Raw genomic sequence first — 22,952 nt, forward strand, 5'->3', positions numbered from 1 at the left:
CATGCTGGTGTCTGAGAACACAGCAATATTATATCCCTACTTCAGTAGTTCAAACATCCATCATGTTCAATATAATTTGAACTATTGACTAGTTGAAATGTTTATATTACTATCAACCAGGAATTTACATCAGGATTTATGAATTGTTCATATGAAATGTTGTACATAAATTCTCACCATAACGAAAGTAGATCTCCAGCACTCTGCATCCAACTCAAGCTGTCTCCGCTCTCCTCTAGTGATGAATGTAAACTGACAGTTGTGAAGCTATTGCCACACAAAAAGCTCAAACCACCCGCTGTACCATGCAGCACAAGTTGTTTTGCTGCATGAGATTACTGCCGGGTCTCACTGCCAATATGGGAACCAGGATTTACATGCTGGTGTCTAAGAACACAGGAATATTATATCCCTACTTCAGTAGTTCAAACATCCACAATGTTCAATATAGTTTAAACTATTGACTAGTTGAACTGTCTATATTGCTATCAAATGTATTATTATATCAGCTTCACAACTCATAAAACAGCATAATATTCTCCATTTTCCAGCATTTCAGAAGTTTGAATATGCCTAAGCTACAAGTAAATGTTTTACATGTGATCTCTATTTTTCATTCTAACTGCACTAGTGAAATCCTGGACTAGAAAGATTTGAACTGTCTTCCATCTTTATCATAAGCTCAAAAATTTTTTTATAGTAATATTGTTGTTGTTAAATATAATTTTTGAACAATAACTTTCAAGTTATTGTTCAAAAATTATATTTAACAACTTTTGAAGTTATTGTGGTCATATAGCTTCCTGTCATATTTTAAAAATTATAGAGTGTTCAGTGAGTTCAAAAAGAGCATGATAGAGTGCAAAGGTGTTCAGAGAAAACACTTCTATGCTGAGCCTTGTACAGATTTCAAGAAAAAATGAAGCAATTACATCGGTATTTATGAATTGTTCATATGAAATGTTGTACATAGATTCTCACCATAACAAAAGTAGATCTCCAGCTCTCTGCATCAAACTCAAGCTGTCTCCGCTCTCCTCTTGTGGTTAATGTAAACTGACAGTTGCAAAGCTATTACCACACAAGCAGACCACCCATGTATAACAGGCCCCTGTACTTGAAGGCTACAGGAAGTAACAATGAGTACACAACTCCAATGTGATCTACTGGGAGTAGCTCATCTATCTACAAATATTGAATGGTTGCACTGCTTGTAGGACAAAGATAAATCACTTAATGGATAACAATTCCTCTTTCAGTTTCAGCATATGCTAGACCAGGCTAGTGAAATATGGCCGTCGGGCAGGACCTGCCCTGTTTGATGATTCAATCTGGCTTGACAACAATTTCTGAGTATGTCAAAAAAGAAGTGAGTCACTTACCACTGCTCTGAACTGCTAATGCAACTACGTAGGTATCCAAGCAACAATTTACTCCAACTGTAATGCATTTCACATACAAACATCAGCGAGTACTTATCAATATGCAGTGCAATTTGTATAATGAACACAAGCTTCTTGTTAAGACAAGTTAACATAAATCTAAACATGGAAAAACTAAATTAAATCTTGTGTACAAATCTAATTATAGAGAAGTTAGGCTGTACGAAATCTTGAAAAATGTTGTGTTTTTTAAAAAAAAGATTTAACAGCTGCACAGTACACGAGCCTTATAAATTCATCTAATGGTTTCAAGCTGACGAGTTTTTTTTAAGCAAGAAAGAGATTTTCAGATCACGATTGAAGGTCATTTAGGATAGTTTTTAAGCAGTAGCAAAAATCAAGGATAACTGCGAATCACCGTTACTACGGTTACAATATATATGGCAAAGGAAAAAATATACTCGATGTACTACCTGTATTATTTCTTTAATGTGAAGGTTTAGGACCGTCCAACTCAAGCCATTTCCACTCTCCGCTGGTGATGAGTGTAAACTGATTGCTATAAAGCTATTAGCACACAAAAAGGACCACCCAAGTGTTAAAAGCTGCTTTATTTGAAGGCATGAAGCGGTACCAATGAAAGCACAACTCCGATGTGATCTGCTCAGATCAGCTCGCTTATCTACAAATACAGAATGGTTTTACTGCTTGTAGGACAAAATTGAATCCCTGAATGGATAGCAGTTTCTCTTTCAGTTACAGCATATGCCAGACCAGGCATGTGAAACATTGCCTGAGGGCAGGACTCTGATTATGTAAAAAAGGAAGTTAGTATCCAGGTATTTCCATCAAAATTTGTGCTTTTTGAAGTTAAATAAATTCTAAATGCTTCGTACATCTGCTTGAGAACATTAAATCTGTACAAGCGTTCATGTCCAGCATTCATGCCCAGCCTGAAGCACTGACACGAGTTACCCACCATAAAAATTGCATATAGAACTAGAGATACAACTACAGTTTTATAGTATGCATCTATATAATTTTATATTTGCAAACTATAACACTTAAGATATTCTGATCAGCTATGAAAGTGACATACGGACACAAAACAATACATTATGTTTGGACTCTTGTTATACCATTTGGTCAGAAGAAAAATATATCACACATTTTTAGAATTTGTGTAATAGGTTTATGTGTTCATTTTACACTACCACCAGTAAGTACAGTACTAGCTTCATAATCGCGGGTCACCTTCCGTAGATGCATTCTGTATGTGGCAGACAAATAAATGCATGCATTGTTTCTAGCAGTTCAGAGAAGCTGTGCAAAAAACTTCCCTTCTAATGACTCGTTGGTTCGAACCGGTTTGAACCGGTCTACTGATGTTACTGAGACCTACTGATATTTCTCAACAGGTGGTCTTCATAATCAACAATAATATAACAAATTAGTGATCAAGATTAACAAATACACACATGAATGACATTGTTTTGTTCAGCTACTTAAGATATCACACCTAATAGTGATGCACTTGTGAAGGTAATAAGATGCCATGAAACAAAGAAACAGGCAGTAGCAGATAGACTACAGGAGTGTAGTGAGCGAGAGAAAAAAGGGGCAGATTATATGAAACTGTTTACACTCATGAATAGCAAACATTAAAAACCAGATTGAGTTGCTTTAACACAAAAGGCAGTTAATATTTTAGAGTATATCCTTAGCTTCAGCAAATTATTTTGTATTTTTTATTTATTTCAAAGCAGTATGACAGTAAGGGTTACGCTATTTTTTACAGCACCTGTCTGTCTTGTATCCTCTTGTCCTGCCTTAGTATTAAATAGGTAGGAGTAAAAATGAAGATGTAATTCAGTTGTAGGCCAAGACTTCGTTTATTTTCAAATAGATAGTCTGAAGTACACAAATAGATTGTAACAGAAATGCTGTTTTCACTACTTGATGCTGATACTTGATGCTATACCTGCAAAAGGGTTAAGTACACAAATAGAGTTTAACAGAAATTGCTATTCTGTTTCACTACTTGATGTTCGGAATAATGCTAATTTGAAAAGAACAGAGCTATAGTTGAAGAGCTACAAACAGGGTGTTCCATATAGCAGTAAACTCTAGACCACCCTCTGCTACGGAACTGTTAAGTTAAGTTATGATCACCACATTGCAATTTGTGTAAAAACTGACTGATTGATAATGGTAAACTCCATGCTTCAGAGACTCCAGCAATACCAGTAATTTGACAATACTCCAATCAATTAAATTCTAGTGACTGATGCTAGAGATAAGGGTTGTCTTATGGAGATACCCTAAGAAACCTATGTATTTGCCTCATCGTACTTTCGCGGAGTCATCCTCTTGCGAAAATTTCATGCTTGAAACTAAACTATCATAACGAACGAGCGAAAACGCGAAATTAAATAGCTTTGTTCATTGGTAGTCAGGCCTGTATTAATTGGTTGCTCGTTGGGGTGGCTAATGTTAGGCGACTAGATATGAACACCTAGGGGTGTGGAAGGGGCGGTGTAAAACCCCCAACAGGTTTCTCTCATGTAGGGCCTCAGCCCCGGGCCTCTCATGTGAAGTTTTAAAAAATTTTGTTGGAAAGTATCAACATTTTTCTATTTTTTGAGATTTGTTTTAGGTGATGTGACTGACGAGACGGTTTTTAAATTAAAATGGGCAAAACCTGACCGCATTTAAAACGCTCAGAAAAAAAAGACGTCTTTTTCTTTTGAGCGTTTTAACAAAGAACAATTTTGTGGATTTTATTTCAAGTTTATTCAGAAGTTTTTACGCTTTTGAGGGAACATGGCCAAGCGGGTGTTTGGTACTTAGCTACTTTTTGGTACTTGTTTTTACTGTTTTGGTACTTGTTTGGTTACTGTACTTAGCCGTGAAAATTTCCCAAAAAGTTGGGGCAGCTCAGCCGGCCAAGGAAATGCGGGTATGTTGATAGTCCAAAAATCAAATGGCAGCAAGTGATCAAATTGCATTATCGACCTTGGCCACACCATTCTACCTGCGGTTTACAATTAGAAACTAGTCGCAAATGGAAATTTTTTTTTATCGGTGAACTGAACCTGAGGGATCTAATTATGTTTGTTCTACTGCATTTATTTTCACACCACTATATTTTCGCACTCATCAGAGCTGCGAAATTAGGTTGCAGCAAGATTTTACTCTGTATGCTTCTCACGAAACTAAATACTAGGGAAATATAAGTGTCCTAGGGTGCTGTCCATGTTGGAGCAGCTATGGTAACTTTGAAGTTGTCTCCTCTGCTAGAAAATACTACATAGGAAGTTTGTGTGTAATATAAAATAACCTATCATATATCTGCTAATTATGTAACTCATGCAGATAAAACTACAATAAGCACTCCTACAGCGTGAATATTCTGTTCCAGGAACGTTTACGTTATTGGGGATTTTACATTATAAGAACAGTAAAATACAAATAAATTGTCTAATCCATTCCAAGATCTTGCCAAACTTGCCCCTTTGGCCATACAAAAAGGAAAAAACTAGAATTAACATTAATTATAGGCTGTATTGTGACTGCAGTATTATTGGATTGGTTTGCATCGACAACTTTTCTCTTGTTTCTGATCGATCTCACTGGTTTCATAGGCTATTATTGTACTTCAATTATAAGTTTGTAAGGAGCAAACATCTTCAATGTTTATTTTCTCATTTTCTTATAAACAGAAAAGTGTATTCGGCAAAGTAAAAGTAATAACCAATATTTTATGTTTACAATTAGGCAAAACAACAAAATATTCAAAATATTTTTATTATAAAAGCACAGTATTACCTGTTTGTCGTCTATTTGCTTTCAGGGGTCAAGGTTAGGATAAAAAAGAACTTTTGACGAAAAACCAACTTGTGCCATTAGTATTGATGGACCGACGCTGTGACACCTGCACCGATCACCTTTGTATTCATGAATGATTGCACAGCTATCTTATTATCTGTGTTGGCGAAACATGTGACGATTTATTATGACGAACTACGTGACAGTGACGTGACGGTCTATTATGACAAACTAAAATGTAATGTAAGTTGTATATATAAGCGATATAATGCTATTAACTGGTCATTTTTTATTTCACAAATGCAGCGAGTTAGATTAACATTCAAATCGAAATTGTGAACCCGCTTGACTTGACGCTTTTAGTTATATAGAATTTAAAAATTTTCAGTTATATGGAATTTTTTACGTAATACGAAGCAAAAACATTACATTAATTATTTACGTTTTCTGGAATTAAGGTTATAAGAGGTATAGATTATAGGAGCGTCTACTGTATTGAATTTGAACATAATAAACAATAGTATCTATACTATTTCTTGCTTTGATTATAACTGAATACCAAAGAAAAGTTGTACTTACCGCAGTGAATTCTCTCAACCCTTACACTTCAGAGCTAGTAGTCAAGTACAGAATATTACTAGAGTGATGTTCAATCACAGAAAAGATGATGACTTGGTAGTCTTCTGACACGTAGGAGCAGGTGACGTCGATCATGTCTATCAACAATATAATATCAGTGAGAAGGATACATGTTATGGTGATCATAATGGAACTGGTGTAACAACCAGCAACCATAGGCATATACTGTCATACCTCAACATACAAGCATAATTTGTTCCAGAATAAAACGAATATGCCAATTTTCTCTTGTGTCAAATCAATTTTTCCTACACAAAAATACTATGTACAAATTAATTTGTTCCTATCCTCAGAAAAACCACTTACAAACTAAAAACCTAAACTTAACAGAAAACATGTTTGTAAATGTTCACAATCACCCTACACTGAACCAACCATACAATTCACCACCTGTGCTCACCAAATGACAAATGCTTACATAAATAATATTCTAGACCTGTAGTTAAGGAGGTGTGACAACTCCAAAGTCAACAGTTTGTAAACAACTTTATATTAATATTGATATGGACTCACATGCTCACTTCCCTATCATTACAAGAATATGGACTCATGAGCTGACTCCCATATCATTACAAGCATATGGACTCACATGCTAGACTCCCATATCATTACAAGCATATGGACTCACATGCTAACTCCCATATCATTACAATCATAGGGACTCATACGCTAACTCTGATATCATTACAAGTATATGGACTCAGGTGCTAACTTCTATATCATTACAAGCAAATGGACTCACACGCCAACTCCCATATCATTACAACCATATAGACTCACATGCTAACTTCCATATCATTGCAAGCATATGGACTCATATGCTAACTCCCATATCATTATAGGCATATAGACTCACATGCTAACTCCCATATCATTACAAGCATACGGACTCATATGCTAACTCCCATATCATTACAAGTGAATTGACTCACATACTAACTTCCATATCATTATAAGCATATGGACTCACATACTAACTTCCATATCATTGCAAGCATACTGAATCACATACTAACTTCCATATCATTACAAGCATATTGACTCACATGCTAACTTCCATATCATTGCAAGCATACTGACTGACATACTAACTTCCATATCGTTACAAGCATATTGACTCACATGCTAACTTCCATATCATTACAAGCATATTGACTCACATACTAACTTCCATATCGTTACAAGCATACTGACTCACATACTAACTTCCATATCATTACAAGCATATAGACTCACATGCTAACTTCCATTTCAATACAAGCATATTGACTCACATACTATCTTCCATATCATTACAAGCATACTGACTCACATACTAACTTCCATATCATTACAAGCATATGGACCCACATACTAACTTCCATATCATTACAAGCATATTGACTCACATACTATCTTCCATATCATTACAAGCATACTGACTCACATACTAACTTCCATATCATTACAAGCATATGGACTCACATGCTAACTTCCATTTCATTACAAGCATATGGACTCACATGCTAACTCCCATATCAAGACAAGCATATGAACTCACATGCTAACTCCCATATCATTACAAGCATATGGACTCACATGCTAACACCTATATCATTACAAGCATATGGACTCACATGCTAACTCCCATATCATTACAAGCATATGGACTCACATGCTAACTTCCATATCATTACAAGCATATGGACTCACATGCTAACTCTCATATCATTACAAGCATATGGACTCACACACTAACTTCCATATCATTACAAGCATATAGACTGCCATACTAACTTCCATATCATTACAATCATATGGACTCACATGCTAACTTCCATATCATTACAAGCATATGAACTCACATGCTAACTTCCATATCATTACAAGCATATGGACTCACATGCTAACTTCCATTTCATTACAATCATATGGACTCACATGCTAACTTCCATATATTTACAAGCATATAGACTAACATGCTAACTTCCATATCATTATAAGCATACTGACTCACATACTAACTTCCATATCCTCACAAGCATATGGACTCGCATGCTAACTTCCATATCATTACAAGCATATGAACTCACATGCTAACTTCCATATCGTTACAAGCATACTGATTCACATGCTAACTTCCATATAATTACAAGCATATATACTCACATGCTAACTCCCATATCAGTACTCGATGATAAAACACTTTCCTCAACAGCTGCATAACTAGACATAGATAATCTTGCTTGTGACAAATTTGTGAAGGTCCCCGCTGTCAATTGAAACTGTTCATAACTTATTCTAGACCAGTTTAGCTGATGATAAGAAATCAATCAGCAGCCAAATTACATGATGCGTCTCTGAAATTAAAAACATGCAAGATTTACACAATAAGAGCAACCTAGAAACACTCCATGTCATGTTCAGTATATGATAAAAGTGAGGAAACAAGCAGAAGATAGAACCTGCTTCAATAAAGTTTCTCTATTTTCTTCCAATTTTTCCTGTAAACCCACTTTAGGAAAATCCACATAATCACCTTCTCCTGTAAGTCAGTGCTAAATCAGTTGAAAGACAATACTAAGTGATTAATTAAACAAGCTAAAATCCCTGCCTCTGAAGATGAATAGAGATGGAGAATCTGAGCTCTCATGCACTGTACTAAATTTGAAGCCAGAAAGACATACATAGAGACGAAAATGTAAAGTTTCCAGTTTTCAAATGTAATGATACACGATATGAGATGGATTGGTATGAGATGATATGAAATGGCATGACATAAGTTGGTATGGTATAAGGTGGTGTGGTATAAGATGGTATGAGATGGCATGGTAGGATATGGTATGATATGGCATGGTATGAGATGACATGGTATGAGATGGTATGGTATGATATGACATGATATGAGACGGGATGGTATGATATGGCATGGTATGAGATGGTATGATATGGCATGGTATGGTATGAGATGGTATGGTATGATATGGCATGGTATGATATGGCATAGTATGAGATGGCATGGTATGAGATGGTATGGTATGAGATGGCATGTGGTATGAATTGTTGAGCGACAAGAACGAGCACAGTCCTAATTGTGGACCATCATACGCCATCTTGTGAAATATTTATGCGCAAAGTTTGTTTTAGTTAATCATATCTTAACTATGAGGGTCTTGACAGTTATCAAATCGACAAGTGAATACCATTTTCCTAAATAAAAATTTTAACAATACGCGAATCTTTCGAAACAATTCAACCTCCATAAGCTATGATATCTGGCTTTTAGAAGGCTGCAAGCCAACCAGTGTATCATCTACTGGATCTGTTTAAGTATGAAATATAGTCTAACATCTGGACTAATAGACATGAACTGTTTGTTGAAGTAGGAGACAAAATACAATCTTGATTTATTCTAGTAAGAATTTAGCCTGGACAATTACTACAAAATTATTTCACTGAAGTCAAGAAGGCACAGGCTAAATATAAAGCGCTACAATATAGTAAAGAATCTATAATCATTCTATTATTGAACTGATGGGTGATACTAGAGATGAAATTAAAATGTGTAACAATTGGTAAACATTTGCTCACCTTGTGGCTGGTTTGAGAAAGAGGTAGGAAACTCAGCATATCTCGGACAATGATCTCCAACAACAATTATGAGAGCTTCAATCACCTTGTCTATTGATCGGAGACTGCTCAGGCAAATCCCAATGGTGATTGGTCCAGCTTCTGCAAGCAAGGATATAATTGGCTAGCTACTTTGTTAATGCTCAGTTCTCATACTTATACAAAGCCTTTACAGATATTGTGATAGAAACATATTACTCATATATAAGCTCTTATTTCTAGGAGGTTGTAAAATTTACTGCTGTGTTTACTACGAGTTATTTTCATCAAAAGCCAAAAGCGAATGTGCAATGGCTGCCCAACAACACAGTATGAGTACAGCTAAAAAGAGATCATAATTGTCGTATTAATCACAGGATTCCCTCGGTCATCACAGTTAATAGGAACCTGCACCCTCACTATAGGGAAAAACCTGCCAAGTAATCTCACTCATATATGTACTTTTGAAGACATTTTAATTAGAGTTGCCCCGATTTTGGTATCGGAATCGGTATCGGTGCCGATATGAGTGTCAAGTATCTGAATCGGTATCGGCCGATCTTTTCTTAAAACATCTGAACCTGCCGATACTTTTTACAGATCAACCATTTAGCAGAAAACTGTATTTTAACCTGCTATACTAATAAAAATTTATCAGCTGTAAGCTTCTTACTTTTACTTAATGAATTTCAGGCCTGCCACACAATTTATTTCATGTCTATAGCCTGATCAACACAGCGAAGGAAACTTTTTAGCCAGAACGTAAACAAAAAGTGTGGTATTTCCCAATTACAGCGATAGGTTTTATTGCAAGCAATCACGAACAAGATAACAAAAATGGGAAACAAGAACACAGTGTAATATTTCTATTTACTAGCATTACGAAAGTAATTTAAACAGTCGACGCATAAAGTTATCTATCACTCTCTTGATCCTGACGATACAATGGATCGTTTGTATTGTACAAAAAACGGTAACCCCAGTGGCGTATCGGTATGTAGCCTGTCCTCCAACATCTGTTGCAAGGGAATCCCCCTTTAGGACGCTTGGCTACATTGATAATGATGGAAGAAAAGAGACGTCTTACTGAGATAATTGAATCACTAACGATTTTTAAAGGAAACATTGATTTGCTATAAACTTGTACAGGCACAGCAGTTCATCTAACAATAGAAGAGGGACTTCGTTATCGCAGATAGAACTGTACCACTAACAGTAATTACCTTTATTTACAAATTACAAGAAACATGGACTGTTTTGTTACTACATGCACGGTATGTCAGTATGTGAATAGTTATATATTTTTTTCCATAAATGCAAACAAATAAATACAATAATATTCATGTTTTCTTTGCATTATGTTTGTATTTGCATAATAAAATGAGCTACTATCTATGCAACACAAAAGATCTGAATCGGTATCTGAATCGGATTATTTTTCAATTAGGATCGGTATATCGGATCGGTATCTGAATCGGCTGGTGAATTTAGAATCGGGGCATCTCTAATTTTAATAATATATCAATATTTTTTAACCCGGTTTTAACTAATAAAAAAGTCAAATTATAATGCTATTGATACTTTATAAGTGTAAATTTATTTAATTTAGCACAGAGTAACTGATAACCAATAACTAGGAGTTATCCTCTCCATATTGACTTTTGTGGTTAGTAAACAACACAATAACTACTATACCGATTAGGTGATGATCAGTACATGGATACAGTGAAAACTGTTTAACCTGCATGGAACACCCTTGATATACATATTAGCCTGCAAGTCATAAACACTGACCAGGATCTCAAGCTAGGTTTCTTAACCTAAAATCATAAATCAATATTTACTAGCATCCGTAAATGTAATAATAAAATACATATATCTGACGAAAAGTAAGTAAATAAAACTTCCTTTATAAAATGCACTTTTTAATCACAAAATCAACTTTTAGTTCAAATTACTGATATATTTCATATTTAATAATTTTTATTTTGTGTTTCATTCAAACTTCTTAACTCTAAAAGTCCAGTGTACAGTATCAATAAATCATCATTTTTCAAATGCCATTTCCACATACTTTTTCTGTCATAAAATGCAGAGAATACAAAATCTGCACAATTTATCTGAACTGCTAAAGAAGTTCTCGATTAGCACTGGTGTTAGTGCTGATATAACAAACTGAATCTTACGAGATTGAGTCCATTGAAAAGCAATCATTTACCCTGACCTCTAACCCTGACCTTTAACCCTGACCTCAGACATACAGACAGACACAGACTTTAATATAGTAAAAACTGCAGCATTTTTGCACCTACTTCATTGTAAAATCTTTCACAAATTCCTTTCAACTGTGAGACATTCATAATTGGAACCCATGCGACATACAGATACTTCCGATGTATTGAGAAACCCAAAAGCACTCAATGCATAGAATATAATAAGGTGCATATTTCCATGTGATCACATAACTCAACATAATCTAACAGAATGACAATATGCATGCCTAAAGAGCAACCACAACTTGGCAGTACAGTTGAGGCTAACAACTCTACAGGCGACTAAGTGCAGACAACTCTCAAACTGGCACATATTAGTCGTGCCACTAGAATAATTGTGATTATGTGATGTCAAAGTGGGCTATTGAATTCTACAAATTACAAAATACTATCTCACACTGATGATAAACTGTTGAACGACAGCAATTGTAGCACTTCACAATTGTTTCGCAGCATGCTACTCGAATCTGCGACACTCAGTTTAGAAGTGCGATATTATACCACTCGGCCATCTTTAGTATAATAAAAATCATAGTCTGTGACGATAACAAATACTTGATGTTCCATGATGGTAACACATTTTCATGCAAAGAATGTTACATTCCGGTAACACATTAAAGATGAACACTTATGAAATCTACTAAAGTATTGTGTAAGTTCATATTTAAGGACAATTGTTCTCAATGAACATGTTTATGTATTTGTGTTGACAATGAAAGAAATTCTGAGCAACATCAAACTTAATCCTAGTATTTAAAAAGAGAAATATAGTTCATGTGCCCTAATAGCTTATCAAGACTGAGTATAAAGTTTAGGTCAAGCATTACGACTCAGTTTTATATTAAATTAAGAATGATTTTAGGTTCCAAAGAAGTACCACCTTGTGTATAAGTCAAATATATCATAAATCTTCATGCAAACTTGTAAACTTGGAGTTATTCTCTACACACCACATCCAATGATTAGCAATCAACGAGGTAATTAAACCACTCTATCAGTTGAAGGATAGTTAGTGAGTTAACAAAAGACAATATTGACAATATTCACCTAACACACTTGCTATACAACAGGTGGTCGGCCACTTTAATCTATTTATAATAGATTATGACAACGACCTCAGGTCAAGGTTTGTAAATAATATGATGAGGCACACAAATGCACCCTTGAGAAGCTTTTACCATTGTTTTTTAACATACCATCTTGTTTCATCTTCATCCTCACAGAAACTATCTTAACTCTTATACAATTATCAAGTAGGTGATTACCATAAAAGCATATCAACTATGCCAAGCAAATCCAAAAGCACCCTAGCTTACCTCTGCATGGCCTTCTTTTATGATAGTTCGGTTACAAATCAGGGTATATCTTTCTTATGAGGTGCATTGTAAATGGCAATGAAACAATTTGCAATATAGTCAACCTGGTGATATTAACTCACTTGGTAACCTATCCCGGGTCAAAACTAGATAAATGTGAATTGAAAACACACGTAGAAATAGATTATGTATATTTGTTTGCTGTGATCAATTAGGGCTGCCTAATCCATGGTATAGATTACAGCATTAAAATAACTTTACAGCAACTAATGAACATTGAACAAATATTATTCAGCATCTGATGTCAGGCCTACTGAACCTCTTGCAATCAACAATCACACTTGCACAATTCTACTCTTGAACTGTGTTTTGTAAGCCTTGCACATTTTATGAATAGATTAAAAATTTATAAGTCTTTTAAATTATAATACTCTAGAACAACTCACTGCTTGAAATGCAATCTAGCCTACTCTCACTGAACGAGTGCAGCCGTTGGCCTATAACTTGAAATAGTAATGTAATTAGTCTACAATCCTGTTCAGTACAACGTTTTCAATTTAATTAAAACTAACAATTAATAAAACTGGTTAAAGTAGATAACCAACATTATCATAGCAATATTTACTTGTAAGTAACAAATGTGAAAGCAGGTTGCCGGTGCAAGGACTGATTTAAATAAGGCGGAAATATGCAGTGACAAGACAAAATTGTGCTCGGCCAACCGTAACCCACGACCTAACATGTTGACGTCTTTCTGAAGTTTGAGGAATCTCAAAAGACAGAGCAGCTAAATATTGCATTGTTGAAACTTGCGCTATGTCATTGTGAAACTGAAATGAGCGTCGCGCGCTAGTGGTGACTGCGTATCGGATATTTAATTAGTGAATACTGTAGCCTAATGCTTACTACACGTGTATAACGAAAATCAAAAGTAAAGGTAAGAGTTCATGTAGCCCACTTGAAGTTTTAATTACACAGCTAATCATTGATAGACGTTTATCATGCTTGCCAATCTTGTTTATAGAATTAGTGTCGTTAACACAGTTGATGATGGAACCCAATGTCTTAGCTTCAATACTAAAAATATCTCTGATAAAACATTTATTCACATTGATAGCTTAGGAGTCCTACAGTTGCTCAATAACTTGGACACCACCAAGTCCTGTGGACCTGACAATGTGACAGGCATCATGCTAAAAACATTTGCTTCGGTGGTGTATAATAGCCTTTCTTCAATCTTTGCATACTCTCTGGCAATAGCAAAGCTACCTTCGATTTGGAAACTTGGTAGAGTCCAACCTATACACAAAAAGGGAAACAAACAAATACCAAACAATTATAGACCTATTTCCCTCACTAGCATAGTGTGCAAGCTTTTAGAACACATAGTTTCCTCATATTTCTATAAGAGTTTTAAGGAAGGTAACATTTTTGTAGACAGTCAACATGGTTTTCGACCTCATAGGTCTTGCGAGACTCAATTAGCTCATACTGTTGGACACCTTTCACACCTATATGATCAAAAACAAACCACTGATGTTTAATATTAGACTTTTCTAAAGCATTTGACACCGTTAATCATCGAAAACTGATCTTTAAACTATCACATATTGGTATTAACAATGTCTTGTTTTCCTGGATAAATGACTTTCTTAGCGATCGACATCAATTTGTTGAAATCGAGGGTCAGAGGTTTAACACAAAACTAGTCAGTTCAGGTGTGCCACAGGGCTCAGTTTTGGGCCCTTTGCTTTTTCTGATATATATCAATGATTTACCATCTTGTCTTCAATCACAGTGTCGTCTTTTTGCCGATGATGCAATACTGTATAACACGAGTGACAAATTAACGCTTTTAAAACAAGACCTTTCTGCATTAGAGGCTTGGGCTTCCAAGTGGCAAATGAAATTTAATGTTGACAAGTTACTCCTACAAAAAAGAATGTCTATTTTTCTTTAGTAAGGCCAACACTAGAATATGCCTCACAAATCTGGGATTTCTATCAAAATAAACATGTCAAACATCTTGAAAAGTTGCAAAATAAAGCACTACGATTTATTTTTAACATTAAGGGCCAGATAAGTTTTACAAAATTACGAAAGATACAAGTGTTGAGTCCTTACAGGAGAGAAGAAGAGAGGGTAGGCATAAACTCTTTGTAAGATGTGTTGCCGAGGGCATAGAACCACCATTCAAATGCGAAAACATAGGATACAATACCCGCCAAAAATCAAACACCTATACTCCATATATAAGAACTTATGTATTCTATCAGTACTTTTGGCCCCGTACACTAAGAGAATTAAGATCCTGATAAGATGATGTAAAAATATATATATATATATATGTATATATAAATAAATAGAAAAACACAATATAATTTTTAAAAAAAATCTTATTTTGAAACCACTTATTAGTGTAAACACACCGTGTTTCCACGCCCCTTACGCACCTGCTGTGCGGTCTCAGTGGGAAAATATAATAATAATAATAATAACACTTTAGTCATACCTAGGCAAGGGAGAAATATTTTGTTATAACTATTTTATATTGTCCCACGACCAAACGAGCGGAGCGAAGTTTGAGATTTTTTTATGATAAATGCATGTGCACACTCTAACGTACCTGGTTTAAGTTCCTAGTTCTTGCCTCCTACCTCTCTCGTTCTCGCAGTTAAGATGCCGCATTCCTCTCTCCTGTCGCAAACCGGACATCTTGTTTTCTGCATCACACACACTTAACTTACGAAACTTATTCATCAACAATGAGACGAACCCTTGGCTAGAAATTTCATCAAGAAATTTAAGCATCGTTTTGTAGAGTCGTTAAAGAGTCGTATAATAACGATACAAAACACATTTAAGCCTATTTAAATATTTTACCAAGTCTTTGTAAACCGTCGGCATTATCTTAAAACTTACCCATCTGATCGAATTATACACAAATAGACAGATTAGTGTGGACGAAAATCGCCACAAAATGCTTGAAAAGCCTGGTTAATAAAAGGTAAGACCGGCCTATGATATGCCAATAAAGCCGTGCGACAGATGGTAGAACTGTTTAGCAGCGCGCATTTCACGAGAAAACCGTGCTCATTTTGCCGAACGAGTATAACTGGAGTGGCTCAGAACCTGGTCATGTGACGGGTAAATTTTCTGTTTTTCTCTAATATTTAATATCTGATGGCAAATCTTACCAATTTTTTCGAGATTTATATTTTTGATACATTTCTCTAATTTTCTATACATTTTTCAAATACCTCTCTGTGTACAATAATCTTATGCAAGATTCTGCAAATATTTATGCACATTTTTGCATAATATCTTATCTTATATTTCTTAACAGTATTGGGTTATTAGTAGTGGGTTATTGCAATATTGTTGTGATAGAATATAGCATTGTGGCCAGTGTCTAATATTAATCATGATTAAATGCAACTGGGCATGTGCAAGAACAGAAAAAGTGACAAAAACAGAAAATTCCCCGTCAAGTGACCAGGTTCTGAGCCACTCCAGTTGTACTCGTCCCATTTCACCAGTCTATGACATTGTTTACTTGTAATCGAATTTATTCGAAGGTTTCTGTAATAAATGTAGACCGTTTGAGGCGTAGACCGAACTACAGGTACGAAATTGTGGTACACAGTTTATCAGCCTATGTTTTTTGTCCAATCACCGAAGGTTGCATTATTTAAAATGTTTGCCAAAATACTTTACAACTTATGTACAAGCTAGGGCGGAACTACAATGCCCCTTTATGACGAAAACATTTTCTTATTTTGCTGCAGTTTCAGACGCGTGAATGCTCATACTTGCTTTCTGTTAAAGATCGCTATCAAAACCATTCTACATTCAACGCAACCAACTTTCAAACTGTGTATAGTACACATCAGCTTGCCATTTTACTTCTAATTTTGCATTTCAGAGTTATAATAAACATATTTGCTTATTGTTGTTGAATTACATACATTACGGTAGATTAGGCCTACAGCTTAAATTAATATTGTTTTTATCGTTGTAAAACAGATTTGAGATAGTAGTAGATTAGGTGTGATTGTTTGTGTGATTAGGTGCGATTTATTATTGTATTAAACCAAGCTTTTCATGCTATTTCTAGAACATTTATATTTCAAACAAGTCTCATTTACACTATACTCTGTCAATTCCTGCTGAGAACTACTTTATTAACAACCAACAGTACTCTTTCTTTTTCCATTATCACTTTGGTCATGGGCTGTATGACAGGATTTTCTAAATTGATATCTAACTAAGAATATACTATTACTTAGATATCGAATTAGGTATTAATGATCATACTTTTGATTTTTTAATTTGTAGTTATGATATTGATGTGAAATGTATTGTTTTTTGTGTCTCTTTTGAGTGAAATACTACAATTATTCTATGTGTAATGGTTAGCCTATGGACATTGAATTCAATTTCATCCAAGACAAATTTTTACTGCAAACAAAGTGGCACTTCTACCCCAAAAAACCTGACTGTTGCTATAAAACAAAATTGAAACAACAACTCAATCAATGGAGATGGGCACTACTATAGTGTTTTTCTGAACTTTGGTTTGACAGTAACGCGCTGTTGCAATAATGAACATAAGTATCGATGTTTCAACAATTAGTATTGAGATTTCGAGGCGGCAGGACTTTCTGTAAGCTATTATCTTATAATCAACAATAACACGCCAGTGGTTTGTTTCCAAGTATATGGGAACTCTATTTTCTTCAAATGGTCAAAAATGACAATTATTCTGTCAATACCCCCTAGTCAAAACAAAAAGAACAGTATGCCTTTATACTTAGCTCTATTAGTTATGACCTTTTAATAAGTACATGTTTATTAGGCATGTGATGATGACTCTTTCTGTTGGCAGGGAGGCTTAATAAACTCTCTTTTCTCGGGGCCTTATAGTTTCCCGGTTTTCCACCTTTTTGAGTAAATTGTGTCAGCTGTGTGTTTTCTTCTTGATGTGTTGATCCTCTGCATGCCATTCGCTGCAGGCTCCTTTGGATTATGTTAGCCTCTCTATGTCTTGGCTCCTTTCTTGCTGCACCCTCTTTTGCTACTTGGCTCGCTGCCAACTTATTGCTCTTTTGCTCGCTGCCAGCTTCTCCTTATATACTCATTCTCAGATGATTGCCAAGTGTCATTGATTGCCTAAGTTCATTCTTGGGAGTATTACACTATTCTTGTAACGCCTATTTAAAGTGTCTTTGATGTCAGTCAGCATTCTTTTCTGACATGTGATATATCTTGACATCTGCCATCTTATGAGATTTCATGACGATGTGGTGCGCCAGGGTAATTATACTAAGTCAATAATTTGTACAAGATTGGCCATAACCTGCAAACCATGATCAACCACTGATTTGTAAAAATGGATTTTGCTATAACACCATATTACACCATTTTCTACACCGTTTATAGCAGTGGGTGGGACTGCCATTTCTCTCAGCTTTTTAGTTTCCAATGTTTCCTACATGGTCTGTCGTAGCAATGCTTCCAACGCTGATGCATTCCTAGTTGTCATGTACAATGCTTTGCATTCCTAGTTTCTCGGTTTCTCATGCTTTCGACGCTGAGGCATTTCTAGCTTAGCAGTTTTTCACGCTTTCATTTTAGCACTACAATTCTTGTGATGCCAATCTTAGCTTGATTGCTGCTTTTTGTTACGCTGTTTGCGGCCGACTCTACTTTCGATGTTTTCAACTCTGACAACACCGCATTAGAATTTCAAAAAGCATTCACTTAATGTATGATGACTAGTTATTTGCAAAATCTAAAAATAATCTTTGAATTCTCAACCCAACGTGTTATGTTTTATTATGATTACCATCTTTTATTCTCAACTCATTTTTACAATGCTCCCAATCAATAACCAATGATTTATGATTAGCTAACCTGTGCTTTTTCGCTGGAGCCTCATGATGTTTCTACCATCAGCAGTCCTTGAATGATGTAGTTGAGTAGCTTGTGTATTTTCACGCAGTGTAACTTTGTAGTCGCCTCAGAGTTCCAGTCTATTATACTAAACTCTGGTTGGTTGCGCAATGCAAAATATTTTAAGGATCACCCAGTCCTATCATTCTCTATTCATTCCTTCTTACAATACTATTTGTCATGATATTTTTGGATTGACAAGTTTTTCACGACAAGAGAATGTTTAGATTGATCAGTTCACAATGAAAAATAAAGCTCATAATGTTAGTTGGTGTATTTTGTAGAGTTTGTCTTAGGAGACTTCATCTTTAGTACTGTTTACCCTTGACTCATCTTTCTCAAGTTTTACAAAGATGAACTCATTCTAATTCAGATTTAACTGTATTAACTACAGCTGAACTTCTATATATCATGGTTAAATAGTTGAATTATAGTTATTTGTGTATTCTTGCAGGCTTTACACTCCAGTACTAGAAAAAGATGGAGACATAACCACACTGCTCATGGACACTCTAATTACTAACAGGAAGTTAGTCCTGATTTATTCATAGTTGTTTATCATAAATACATATTGTATTTCTGTTGGTAGGTATATTTCAATGAAAGTTTAGTTAGAACATTATTATCGAATTGTATAATGTTAAGTTGATAAACCGTTATTTAAATAAAATTAAACCGAAAGTTCGTAAAGGTTTGTGACAAAAAAACTAGAATAATTGACTGTTTAAAGTTTACGATTAAAACTGCATAAAGTGTACGGGTGATGACTGTATAAACCTTATGGGTGCTGACTGTATAAACCCCAAGGGTGCTGAATGTATGAAGTGTATGGGTGCTGACTGTATAAACCTTATGGGTGCTGAATGTCTAATGATTCTAACTAGAAATGCTGAGATATGAATATTCTTTCACTGAAATATACACTGTGTATACTCCTATATGTTGTTGGTGTATATACATGTATCATCCAGTAAATACATCCACTCATTTACAGTGCACAGATAAATTAAATACTCTGATAGCCCAAACACTTTCACTCCAGTCACTTTAGGTTTGGGTTATTGACGTTTGACTGTATTTTCTATCAGAAATGCATTCTTGCAGACCGTACACGCCAATACCAGAAAGGGATGAAGACATAACCACACTGTTCATAGACACCCTAGACACTGACAGGAAGTGAGTCCCAATTTGTTGGTTGTTGCTTTATTCATATGTACTGTATTTCCGCTAGAATTTTATTTTAAGTATAATAGTTAGAACATTATATTAAAATTATATAATGTTCAGTTTAAAACCTTTATTGAAACATTATAAATACCGTTTATCTGTAAATGTTTGATACAAAAAAGTTAGATGCATTGGTTAAAGTTGATTTAATGCCAGTCATTGGAGTTTATGGTGATAGCTGTATAAAGTGTACGGGTGATGACTGTATAAAGTGTACAGGTGATGACTGTATAAAGTGTACAGGTTATGACTGTATAAAGTGTACGGGTGATGGCTGTATAAAGTGTACAGGTGATGACTGTTTAAAGTGTACAGGTGATGACTGTAAAAAGTGTGTGGATGATGGCTGTATAAAGTGTATGGGTGATGACTGTATAAAGTGTACGGGTGATGACTGTATAAAGTGTACGGGTGATGACTGTATATAGTGTACAGATGATGACTGTATATAGTGTACAGATGATGACTGTATAAAGTGTACAGGTGATGACTGTATAAAGTGTATGGGTGATGACTGTATAAAGTGTACGGGTGATGACTGTATAAAGTGGACAGGTTATGACTGTATAAAGTGTACGGGTGACGGCTGTATAAAGTTTACAGGTAATGTCTGTATAAAGTGTGTGGGTGATGAATTTATAAAGTGTACAGGTGATGACTGTACACTAGACGCTCCTATAATGTAAATTCCAGATAACGTTAAAAAATATGTGAAGTTTTTGCTTCCTACTGCGAAAAAAATTCCATTTAACGTAAAATGTCAAGGCGGGTAAGTTTTCAAAATCGATTAAAGTGTTAGTTTATTTAGCCGCATTCGCGGAAGAAAAAACGCCGTGCGCTTAGCGTACTATTTATTATGTATGACTTTCGCGACATTCTAGCTCGTCGAAATAAATCGTTAAATGCATCGACAAATAGACGAATAGAATAGCTGCGCAATGGTTCTCAAATACAAAGGCGATACGTAAGTGTAGGTGTTAAAGTGTCGGTCTACCAGTTTTATTGTCACGAGCTAGAGTATCGTCGAAAATTATCTTTATCGTAGCCTTGAGCTCTGGATAGTAATAGATGACGAACAGGTAAAATGCTTTTTATAGTAAAAACATTTTGTAGTTTTGCCTTATTGTAGACAGACAAAATATTTGTTACTAGCTTTTTTTTGCAAAGTAGACTTTACCCTTTAAAAAAAATGAGCATATTGTTGTAAATGAACGTCGAAAATGTACATTCCCTACCAACTTGTGTAAATTTACCACAATCATGGTCTATTAAAGCAGTGAGATTGATCAAAAAAAGGAGAAAAGTTGTTGATGCAAACAAATATTTCTGCAGTTACGGTACAGCCCATGAATTAAAAGTGTTAAGTAATGTTTTACCTTTTTTGCATGACCAAAGGGGTGAGTTTGGAAAGATCTTGGAATGGCTTAGACAATTAACATGTATTTTAGTGTTCTTAACATAACATAAATTGCCTAAAACATAAACGTTCCTTGAACGGATTATTTTTGTTGTAGGAGCGCCTACTGTATAATGATTCTAACTAGGAATGATTAGAAATCAATTATCTTCTTTCACTAAAATATGGACTCTCTGTTGTTTCAGCACACCTACTCCTTTCTCTGAAGACGTAGTCCATGCCTTACGCTACACTATGGTCAAGGAGATCAGCTGGTCATCACTGAAGAAGCTAGGCATACCCTTTCTAGGTATTTTCATACCATAGTAACGGTGAGTTGTTGTTTCATGAATCTATAGCCTGTACTAGCAGAATGCCCGGCGTTTTCGAGTAATAAAATTCAGCTCATGACCAATGACAAGTAATGTAGTTGCTTGACGTTTGCCGTTAGCCTGGCACATTGCCAATAGCTAATTTGAGTAAGCCAGTTATCTGCGGCTCTTACTAATAAGAGTCGTGAAAGCAAGCACGAAATGACGCTGCGCCGTAACGGAGAGCGGTAGCTTTTTTCACCCACATAGCGATATATACCGCCCAATGAATCCACCAATCTTGCATAGAATAATTGGTAAGATATTTGCCTGGTGATGGAAGGTTCCGAGATCAAATCCAGCAGATTGCAAGCTTTTAATTTCAGGATATCAATAGCTATAGCAGGACAAATTGAAGTACACGCACACAAACTTTGAGATCTGTATAATAATAGATAGATTATCGTATAATACAATGCATGTATTTGTATGCTTGTTTATGACTCCAATGTGCATGTGTGCATATATTTCATAATAACATCTTACTAGGAGCAGAAGTAATACTATAGATTCTATCCGACTATTGACTTACACTTAATAGGTATACAGTCAGGTGTTCACATAAACTCCTCTATAGAATGATATGTATTCGTATATTTTACATTCTCTCATTGAGGTATCTTTATCATAGAACACATTTTATGAAATCAATGCTGTTCTTTTAGCTCTTCCCAGAAGGCAATCAGGAAATATCTGAAGAAATACAACAACTATATTTATCCATTGCCATGCTAAATAAACTTATCTCTATGATCATTTTCAGGTAAGAAAGATACTCCTCTATAAGTCATCATACTCTTTCAGTATTCTACTCGAACTTTCTGTAGTACATATTTGAGGTTGTAGAGTAGACAACTCTAAACCTCTTTAAGTTGCTTTGAGAATTACAGAAACATAGTATTATTTTGAAGTCTATATAAATAATCGGACATCATAAAAGTCGTTTCCTGTTCATTCAATTTGCTACCTTTTGT

The 22,952-nt window shown here is 35.2% G+C and overlaps 1 protein-coding gene and 1 long non-coding RNA gene across 2 annotated transcripts in view; one reads left to right on the top strand and one right to left on the bottom strand.

Annotated features, from left to right (window-relative positions):
• Positions 1 to 22,952, bottom strand: part of LOC137398385 (serine/threonine-protein phosphatase 6 regulatory ankyrin repeat subunit B-like) — a 78,194-nt gene that overhangs the window by 25,931 nt on the left and 29,311 nt on the right. The gene's annotated exons all lie outside the window — the stretch shown is intronic.
• Positions 13,857 to 22,733, top strand: LOC137398855 (uncharacterized). The gene is made up of 5 exons (XR_010979025.1): positions 13,857 to 13,963; positions 19,436 to 19,510; positions 20,086 to 20,160; positions 21,814 to 21,939; positions 22,644 to 22,733. It is a non-coding gene; the product is annotated as an uncharacterized lncRNA (long non-coding RNA).

The sequence above is a fragment of the Watersipora subatra genome, chromosome 6 (assembly GCF_963576615.1).
Source record: "Watersipora subatra chromosome 6, tzWatSuba1.1, whole genome shotgun sequence".
Lineage (NCBI taxonomy): Eukaryota > Metazoa > Bryozoa > Gymnolaemata > Cheilostomatida > Watersiporidae > Watersipora > Watersipora subatra.